Genomic DNA, 10,896 nt, shown 5'->3' with positions numbered 1-10,896 from the left:
ATTACAAAAATAATTTCCTCAGATCAGACGTACAATTATTGAATCTTTCCATTCTGCGTTACCGCATTCAACAGTGAACAAAAAAATCTACCTACTCACCGTATCAAGTAGGCACATACTTGTACGAGTAGGAGTTGGTCTATACGGCACCGTGGAAATAGTGTATTGCAAAATGGAAAGCTGATATGTGTAGCGGGGGGGGGGGGCGTGGTACAAAAAAGTTTGGGAACCCCTGGTCTAGAAAAAGATGTTATTTCCTGGATTAGAGACTTTTTGAGCGACCGCGTCCAAAGAGTAGTATTAAGCATAGAAATTATAACGCGTAGAGAGAAGAGCTGCCAGGTCCTTAGTGTAACTAACCTCTTAGAACAACTCGAAAGGAATCTTTGTCTGACCGTTGACTGGCAACTACATTAAACCTGATATCAAGGGCAGTTTATTTTCCGACGAAGGTAGCCAGATGGTAGCCTCTTGCTTACTGGTGATTGATCATCCCCTGCCAAACACCTCTGTAGGAGGCCTGCAGAGTAATATGTAGCGGTACACTGAAAGAAAAAATTGGCTGTTGTATCCAATAGTTGGATCCCACATCCAATTTAAAAGGTTGCTATGGCCCCATCTAGTTAGTTGGATGAGGGAGCCATTTTAAATGGCTGGGTGAGAAATGGCAGTGACAACCAACTCGTTGGATACCACAGTCAGCGTAGTTGGGTCTTACTTCCATCTATATTGGATGCCACAACCTTGCGAAATAGGGTTGTTCAAGCCTATCAGAACGGTCTAAAAAAACGAATGTATATCACTTCTGATGTAATTTCATTTCGATTGGGATGAATGACAGATGCGTTGAAAAAGTAATGATGGAATTATTAGCAATCAAAATTCGAACAATTTTAAACGCCGCCAAAAACGGTCGGCCATCTTGAAATAGAGGTGATGACGAAACAAGCCTGTACGGCTGGCCTGTACCCTCGATCGCTCGATGCCAAGCTGAGCACTCTGCATGCCGACTGGACATTTGCCAAGGTTTTTCCTTATTTTGAAATGGCCTATGTTGTGCATGAAGCTTCCGGATGGATCAAGGCGACATGAAATCCATTCTTCAAGTTAGGCAGGCAACGTATGTAGCGTTGACAGGAATTGAAAGTTTTGTATAGCTGCATTTGCTAGGAAACTACGTGCAGTGAACTTTCATTGTGCCTCTAGTGCAAGTGAACACAATTTGTGCCCTTAATGTACCCCTAAGTGAATGATTGCATATAGACGATGAAGTAAAGAGTGAAGTGAGTTGTGAATGTAACTGCTTCGACGAAATTATTTATTTCTTCCATGCTAGTTCAATCAACCCTATACATTTTGATCTAAGGTATCTAACTATTGCCTAGGGGATATGTTTCATATTTGATCTAGTTGTGCTTTAGGGATACATCGAACGCATATTAATTTCCAATCGTTTGTTCGCTTCTAAGTTCCGTTTGATTTTATTACCTATTAATTTTGAGCATTCACGAGTGTTTACATTTCACGAATTTCGTTGCGCTGTTGTTTGTTTTTGTTTTGATCATATTTTGGTTACGGTAAGAGTACGGGTAAGAGTAATAGTGAAATTCGAAGTTTTTTGATGTTACAATAACCGATTTAGCTATTTGTTTCAGCCTATTCATTTCATTGTCCTCGAAATGTCAATGTGAAATAACGTAAACTGATTCTAAGTCGTTAGTGATGAGTGAGGTGTGGAGAATCTTTCGAACTTCAAGGAGTGCAAATTCTTTTAGCGTGTGTAGAGTGATTGGAAAACCGATTATCATGTTTTATTAGTGTTTTATATTTATTGTGAGTCAAGTTTTTCATTGAAACAGTTGATTCGGAATATACTGATTATATGTATCAAAAAGACAACTCGTGAAATGTGTACGTTTTAGTGCTATTATGATATGATGAGCAATAAATATGTACAAGTAAGGGTAATTTTGCTTATTATTACTCTTATTAAAGGATAAATTTGGATTTTCTTTAAACACTGATCTGGCGGCAGACGCTGGAGATCTTGAAAAAAAGTGGAATAACCCTGCTGAGCCACTTAAACAACACTGCAGTAGGGCATCTACAGGCTTGTGACGTCACACATCAATTCAAGATGGAAGTAGGGCTTTTTGGCGTAACGTAAAATTTGTCACTGTTTAAAGCCTTCTCTAAACATGTACAATGAAGAAAATAGCATAATATTATTGTCATTGCTCCTTCTGAAGCACGATCTTTCGATTTCTTAAATAAAAAAAATATGGTGAACAACCCTATTGTTGTCGTAGCGTTTAATGAATGGGTAATATTTCAACGGATATTATTATTAATAGTGTCACCATTTGAAAGTAACATTATAATATCCTTTTGTCGTACTATTTCCACCACTTACGACGAACATTAGAGTTAGAAAATGCATTTTTTTTAATAATATGTTTATTTACCTCAAATTTTGGAGTTCATAATTTTCACTGCAACTTGTTACCTTGAAGACTTACTCACCTCGGATCACTATCATGTGGAATTGAATGCCATAAATAATGCAAATAGGTTAAATGATATAAGAAAGCAGTAATCTTTTATAAAACGTATTTATTAAAAAATGAAGCATCTTTTTAAAAAGAAACAAACTTTCAGTTGAAAAATTTTGTTACACAATATCCGAAGGCTGCATACAATTTTGCTGCTATAGTCCGGCATTCTCACATAAATTACAGGCTGAAAATATACTAAGTTTTCAACATTGATGTAGTTTACTATGCTGGTTTCAAGAACTTCGTAAACATCAAAAATTTGTCGAAAACTAAGGTGTACAGAGCTTTGTAGACGAAACGCTCAGTCATTTTCGTTGGAAATTATTCTGTCCACTTTTCCAAATTCAGGAAGGCTGAAATCGTCGAAACCAACTGCAACACATTTTCCACTTCGGCAACGAGTGAACTTCCTCTTCACCCAAGGCACCTCAAGGCAAGCTGACACAAACTCACGGGGAATTTTCCTATAAGTTCAGTGTCCATCAACACCTCACAATCTTACACTAAGGAACTGAAATAAATATATAAAATATTTACATAATTAAACTAGCCTGTATGATTATTCGTTATACTCTTTTGCAATTATTTACCAACCTTTTGCATGAAAAGGAAGCTACTTCCTACTCATAACTTAAGCTATTTATACAGTACATAAATCAGCCGTAACTTCTTGTCATGTAAACATCAAGAATAACTAGATTAGGAGAAAAATGATTTTAAAAATTCTGTGGTATGTTACACCTTGCAATATGGATACTGTTGTATATAGGTCTATATACCCTCGATTTGAGTTCTAAATTTCCTGATACACAGCTCTATATTGCAGTTCATACGCATTGTAACGTTTGATATTATGTTTATGTTTTGATTTCTATTATTTATTTGATATTTATGTTTGGATTGTTGCCGATGAGCTGTTGAAAAGAGAGAGGGAATTGTTGAGAGGGAAGCCATTTAAATAGGAGCTGGAAGGAAGGAGAGGAGAATAAGAAATTGTGATATGAAATGAATAAAGAGGTCTCTGGAAGAAGCTAGTGTCTGATATTACACTTTTATATTATATAAATTTAGGGTAGAGTCCTTCGCATAATTAGTGCATAAGTGTCTGTATTTCTACTTGTACAGTGGAACTCAGGTTATCCGGTGTGCATGAAATAGCAATCCAATCCAATTGAAATTGAAATCTAATGGAAAACTACTTGAAACTTTTCATCAATGGATTAAATGAGAATACAAACATTTCATTCAGTAAAAGTGATATTGTAATACACATGTATTAAGTTAAAATGCATTCATCTATTTAGTAGCGAAATGTATAATTCATATGGTACTCATCAAAATTGATCGGAAGTACTTTCGAGAAAACGTATGGGTTGAAAAATACAATATCCAACCAAGGGATAATATCAACCCACAAGATAAAATCTTGAACGGTGAAATAAAATAAGAGTTATGCATAATAACGATACACAATAGGCAAGCTTACCGGTAAATTTTTCCTTGAGAAGGTTCAGGCCCATAGCATCAAGAAAATCCTTAGCTCGGTCATCTTCTCGTATTAAAGTGCTCTAAGATATAAAAAAAGTATTAAAATTGGCATTGAATGGCAATATTTTCTCACTTGCAAGAGCAAACTTAAAAGCTATTTACTTACCACAAAGCACGCCAAACATGCTCACTTACGAGTTGTTTATTATAAGAACTGTTTGGGAGTCCGTCGCTATAGTGATGACTGACGCAGAAGCGATAATAGTCGCCTTATCCATCGAGTTGGCTGCGGGATCCAACTATTGGATGAGGGATATGTCACGACCACCGAGAGACAAGGCCTGAGCGCTGATGCCTTCTAATTGTCTGACGTCACGAGCCGTAGGTTATCAACCACGCCCTCCGACAATGCTTGCAGTTGTTTATATTTATAAGCCATAGCGGTGAAAATGGTGATTAGGTTGTTGAACGCTAAGTTATTTGGAGTTTTAAAGCTTTTGCGATGGTTTTGTGGGCAACAGTATTGAATATAAGTGTTCAAAAAATGGTGTACTAGTGTTGTCTGCCTCTGTGCAGAGGAAAATACACGGAGGAAACGAAAGTGTGCGTTTTCAAATTTCCTAATGACGAAGAGACGAAGAGAAAATGGATACTTATCATTCCAAGAAAAGACCTCCAGCCGACGAAATATTCCTGGGTGAGTTACCATCTTTTTCTTTCTATTTGGACGGCGTGATTATTCAGGGAAATGTTTGTATAATGTAAATGTTGATCGTCATTAAAAGTGAATTAAAAATATATTTGATGTAAGCATTGACCGGTAGACGAATTGTTATTGGTTTCTTGAAACAATTCTACTCTCGAGTGTATTTGCAGGTTGATTTCAATATTATTTGCGTTATCGCTTGAATAATTAATGGTTTTGATTATTTCATAGTACTTAAATGTCTTTGAAATTCTCGCATATCAACGCAAAATAGAATACGGCGCTTACCCTCGTGTTCTAAGGTGTTGTTATTAAGAAGAACTTGATTTTTTGAGGGTGTTATGAATATTTTTTGTTATTAGTAAATTGTGGAAACATGTGAAACACTCGGGATGAATAAATGGGATACCTACTTGTGTAATAAATATGACCCATGCCTACGGTGGCATTTTACATTATTTGTATGTTTACGCATGCATAGGGTGGTATTACTGGTGGATTTTTTGCATTAAGTAGTTCTTACATAGGTAATATTTACTAACTAATCGTGCTAATCTGAGAACGATTGTGTAGAGAGCGAAAACTTAAACTATTCGAGGGTATTAAATGAATGATTCTTCAGAAGTTAATAAAATATGGAAATATGTGAAACGCTCGGGATGAATAAATGGGCTACTTACAAGCGAGATAAATATGGCCCATGTCTAAGTTGGCATTGCAGATCAAATATTGTTAATCTAAATACCATTGTGTGCACAGCGAATTATTTAACTCTTGTTTACTACACCCTTATCAGACGAAGGTATTCTTCACTTGAAATACAGTTGATTTTCCGTGTACCAATAAAATTATCTCTATTTTTAAGGTGTGTATCCGGCATTTTCTGTTTGAAGATGTGCTTCATTAAATCTCCTACTTCGATGAGAAGTCAGGAAAACTGCTGGCTGTACCACTGAACAGCCCAAAACTGAGGGATGGTGCCATGCCAAGGATCCTCCCTGATTGCCCTGGGTACCTTACCACTTCAGAGCAGACCAGGGATGCGCCATCAATGAGGGAACAGCTTCTTGAAAGTGCTACTGTGGAAGCTGTTTTAGCTTAGAGCTGAGAGTCTAGCTTAGAAAAAGCATTTGGAAGAGTGTGCACCACCTCTTATTACTTACTCATTAATAGTATACATTCATAATAATATCAAAGTATACCACTGAAAAAGGGAATTAAAAGCAATTGGCAAATTCACTCCACTTTTTCAAGCCTCTTTCATGTATGAAAAGTACCTATGATGTGTTGGATAGAATTTAAAAACTCCACAAATAATATAAATATTTATAGCGATAATGTAACTCTACTGGAAGAATGCAAAATTAAAGACTGCAAATTAATCTTTGAATAACTTTATCAATTCACAAATGTCTCTTGTTCCAGGATGAAAAAGGTAGGTAGGTTCAAGAAAAGAAGGTAAGTAACGTGCATATGTGACATACTTGTATTTGCTGCAATGTTTTGTCAATATCTCCTGAAGTTCATAAATTTGCTCGCAATTCTAGTAATTTGGTTTTCCCACATCCAGTTACTATCAAACGGCTCTGCTCTTCTTTTAAAGTTGGTCCAATTAATGAGCAAATTGAGCATGGGTTTCTATCTAACGTGAAGCACCGAGTATCTCATTACAGAGCCACGAGCGTTATATCACCCTTATGATGGATAAGGTTCATTTGAAACCCTTTCTTGACTACAAGGGCAGATGTATAGTAGGACCTGCTTATAACTCCAGCAGTGTAGCTTCTAGTGCTCATGTGTTCGCGGTAGAGAACTTAATATATTCATTTAAAGATGTTGTCCATATTTTGCGAGTGAGTACTCTGTCAGCCTGTGTTCTAAAAGATATTCTGAAGAAAGTCATCATTGGTCTCGAAAAAGCTGGTCTGGATGTGGTTTGTGTTACAAGTGAAAACAAATCAATCAACAGGAAGGCAGTATCTCTCTTCACCAATCCACCAAGGCTGAGTATAGTTTATCCACATCCTTCTCATCATTCTTGACCATTACTCTAAAGCCTTGACTCTATCTATATGTTTAAATGTATTCGCAACAACTGGATCGATAAGGAAAACTATTATTTTCCCAACTGAATGCATTATATGCTACATTTCTGTGTTATCAGGTAGGATATGGTATTTTTCCATTCAAAACAATTTCCCCAGGTACTTTAAAGCAGCAAATCCTAGTTCACCGTTTCTTAAAAGGTTACAATTCGCTCCATTAAGTGCATAAATTGCCAAGAAATTATAGTTTGCAGATAGGTCTAATCAAAACAATCCCTATGTAATTTAATAGAAGCACAATCTAGTTTTATTCTAATCTTGCGCATGTGTAAGAACAACTTTTTAATTTCATTATCGTTTAATGCAGCGATGCTGAAAAAATAGAAGCCCCGTGAAGGATGTAAAAATCCTATGACTTCTACGTTATAAGTACCACTGATGCGTAAAAAAATGTTTTACTGAATATAAGACTTTTAATGATATTCTCGAGGTTTCGAATGCATTTGGAAGCAAGCTGTTTCTCTTCAAAGAAGATTTTTCGGCGAAGACGTTGGTCCATTCGAAACATTTATGTTTCCCGTGGTAGGGATTTACTGTTAACATCATTTAAATGTAAGTACATATGATATTATATAAGGAAAATTGTAGCCGGAGAAATGTCTGTTCACATATCGTTTGGTTTTCTTACGCATTCCCCACCAATCGGCGATATCAATGGCAGTCTTCGTTACTCCCTCCGTCCGCCTACGACTCGTGACGTCACGATAGAGCGCTCAGGCCTTGTCTCTCGGTGGTCGTGGATATGTTCGAGATTGGTGTGGGGACCAACACTTGGACACTACAACCAAGTTATGATTGTCCAATTTAATTAGATATACCACCTAATCGCGTTGGTTGCCGTGTCTGTTACAGTGGATACTGCATCCAACTTTCACTTATCCAATTCAAACTGGATGTCTCATCCAATCCTTTTTTTGAGTGTAGATATTGGCTTCATTCTGTTGTCTCCCTAGGCCATAGAAGAGCCTCAATATTAGCGTCAATGATATAAATCTACTTTAACTACGAATGAATGTGCACGTATAAAAATGATGTAGATTATATGCTTTCATTCATCCATTGCTCCATTGGGGAGCGCGCTAGTGGGGATTCTTACGTGCTGCATGCTGGTGGTTGGTCACCCCCTGCCAAAGACCCGAGAGACTGCTCGCATGGAGTTATGCGGATTTAGAAGAATAAAAAAGTAGTGCAGGTCGGTGAAAACTCACACCCTGCCAAACACTAATACTTCTACGACCGTGCGGTGTGCATGTGGCGGTCCTGTTGCATGCCGCATGTTGGGGTGGGGGAAGAAAAAGGAGCTTTTCGCGTTCCCCCCTCCACTCACAAAATTTCGGCGTTGCCATTTCAGCGGAGGCAATGGGCGTCAATTTGATCACTTTTCGTAAAATCCTTATTTCTCATCGTAGAACCTCGATCAAAAGACGCATTTAATCGCTCAACGGCAATGAGTATGATAGGTGTAATTGTTTACCTCCAAGTACTGGCATTAGTAAAGTAAAAAATGTACTACGAAAGGTCATATCGGCAGCGGTTACCTCATACTGTGACGCCCGTCTCGGGAGGACCCGGATTATCTCTGAGACCCGGTGAAAGGTTCGAAAAAGGGTCGCCCTTCCGTCCAGTAGACCTGACCATTTCTTGGCCCCAGAAAAGTACCACTAACCTCACACCCATTACACATAGCAGTGCTTCGAATTCTCTCCGATCCCTCGTGGCCGAGTTCGCAGCGCTGCTCGTGTTCTTTTTTTTCAATGGAAATGGTGGGCATGTCCCAAGGGCACTTACCATAGAGGGACCTCTATGGCACTTACCATTCACACCGTCGCATTCATCGCACGGAGTTGTCTTGTCTAGAAAATTTTGAATGTAACCGTAAACACCCCTTTCAAATGGAAAAATAAAGTTCCCAAACGTTGTTCTTAAATGTTACATCATTTTTTAATTCTGTATTTTTTTAAATTAAGACCTATGATCCAAGAAATATTCCACAAATATAAAAGTATGCACATGTACACTGCCAGGGACTAAACTACACGATAAACATATGCGTAGTTCACTAGAAGATTTTTACTCTTCCAACAGCTACTGTTAGACCTTGGTGATGCAACCGTGACAAAACTGAGCAATACCATACAGTCACTATAACTTCTCAAGTAAATTGCGGATAATTTTCGCGTGTTCTTACTTTTCTTAAACTTGCAGGAAAATTGGTGAATGGTTGATATTTCTTTCGTCAATTGCCACTGAAAACACCTGATAACAGGATATCTCCCGGAACAAATACAACCCTCCTTAATGCGCATCTATACATATACTATGAAACGTGCCATTCAGTCATTCTGTATACATTTTGCCTTAGCTTCCTTCAAATATTGAGCTGTGGAAATGAGGTTTGGTGCGCTGAATGCGGTTTCCATGTCTTCATGTTTTGGCTGCAGTTCTGGAAATTTAGCAGATGGATCACAGAGAAACGTAAAAAAAATGTACTGTTTTAAATTGGGTGGAACAACGTATTAATGAAAATGTGGCACATTAAATAATAAAAAAACGTAGGATACTAGAGAGGGTAACACACTAATAAAATGTGCAGCCATTCTCTAGGCATATGAATATTTGGCGCATGAAAGTGTGACCAGAGAGATTCTATCTGCTAAACATACAGCAGGTCTAGTTGTCATCATATTAATTTAGGGATTAAATGTCGACTTCGTAGCGGACAGTTATTGGGTAATTAAAGTAAACACTCCCATCGCAGGAACCCATTATTTTACTCCTTAAATTGCATACTTCTTCCGGCGTAGTGGTACATCTTACCAAACCTTTCAACAAATAAAATGAGAACATAATGGACACACTCATTGCAAATATCAATCAAAATCTCGGTGTACAGTGAAAGGCCTTTTTATCGAAAAGTGACGAAATTTTTTAAGCCGATGCGAGGTCCTTAGCCCAGATTACGGGACGTATCGTATTACCGCAAGAGCGGATTACAGAGATTTTACCGTATTACATTGGCAGCCAGGAATATATAAGCCAGTCAGTCGCGTCTGGAGGGGGCATTGATTTTTTCGCGGGCATGACAAGAGTCGCCTCTTTTTTGTTTGCCCAGAGCGCACGACCGAGCGGCAGGCTCGCAACCTCGCAAGGTGAACTCCCCTCCACAAGCAAATGAGACAGACGATTGCTTTCAAAATCATGATTGCAGGAATGAATAAAGGAACTCACACAGTACATCGGTGTAAGAGCACCCACAAGTATGATCAGAACGAGATGCATATGTGGAGCATAGGAAAGAGATACCTGTCAATGACGAAAATGGAAACTTAAGCAGGACAGAATGCCGTTGACTTTTTCATTCCACGTCATGCAGAAAAAATTGTTATCACTCACAGAACAGCAAATGGAATAATGAAAACAATGTCGATCGATCCCCATCACGAAACAACGGAATTCCATATCCGTTGATGACTTCAGAAACGATTGAAATCTTTGAAACACACTGTCGAGGAAGTAGAGATTAGAATTTTTTAGCTCAGGTAATCAAGCGGCATATTTTCTCGAATCATGCATCCTTAAGATGAAGTTGCAGCTAAGGTAACCCCGGTAAATAAATCACGACCACCGTAGTCAAAGGTAAATAATAAAACAGGAACCGAAGGATATGTTCTCGAGACAAGAAGAAATCTCACCTGTACCGATAGGGTTTCCATTCCTCACACAGTGTGGTGGCACGGCTCCCCGGTCCTCACAAAGTATCCATAAAATAGCTCCCAATTGCACTTCTATTTGCACGAAATGTAACACCTGCAGCACATAATCAACACGCACTCACTCAGCCGACTTTTACATGTCGGTACGCTTGCGCATGGCTCCCTCCAACCCCGAGAAAGGACTGCTAGCTGTCAGACCAACCTAGCGACGAACCGATGAACTAAATGGTGAAGTCACGCTCGCTAATCTAAGTTTCGTTTGTTTTGCGGTTTTGCTGTACATGCCATTGGCCATTGGGTGCACCGCGTGTGAATTGTTGTTTACAATT

At 38.4% G+C, this 10,896-nt stretch overlaps 1 long non-coding RNA gene across 1 annotated transcript; it reads right to left on the bottom strand.

The window, feature by feature from the left end:
• Nucleotides 1-2,934: 2,934 nt before the first annotated feature.
• On the bottom strand, nucleotides 2,935-4,375 carry LOC124156990. The gene is made up of 3 exons (XR_006864502.1): nucleotides 4,210-4,375; nucleotides 4,042-4,123; nucleotides 2,935-3,066 (listed from the first exon to the last, which is right to left on the bottom strand). It is a non-coding gene; the product is annotated as an uncharacterized LOC124156990 (long non-coding RNA).
• Nucleotides 4,376-10,896: the final 6,521 nt, after the last annotated feature.

The sequence above is a fragment of the Ischnura elegans genome, chromosome 4 (assembly GCF_921293095.1).
Source record: "Ischnura elegans chromosome 4, ioIscEleg1.1, whole genome shotgun sequence".
Taxonomy (NCBI): Eukaryota; Metazoa; Arthropoda; class Insecta; order Odonata; family Coenagrionidae; genus Ischnura; species Ischnura elegans.
Note: the sequence above shows the minus strand (reverse complement) of the source record. Positions and strands in the feature narration are given on the sequence as shown.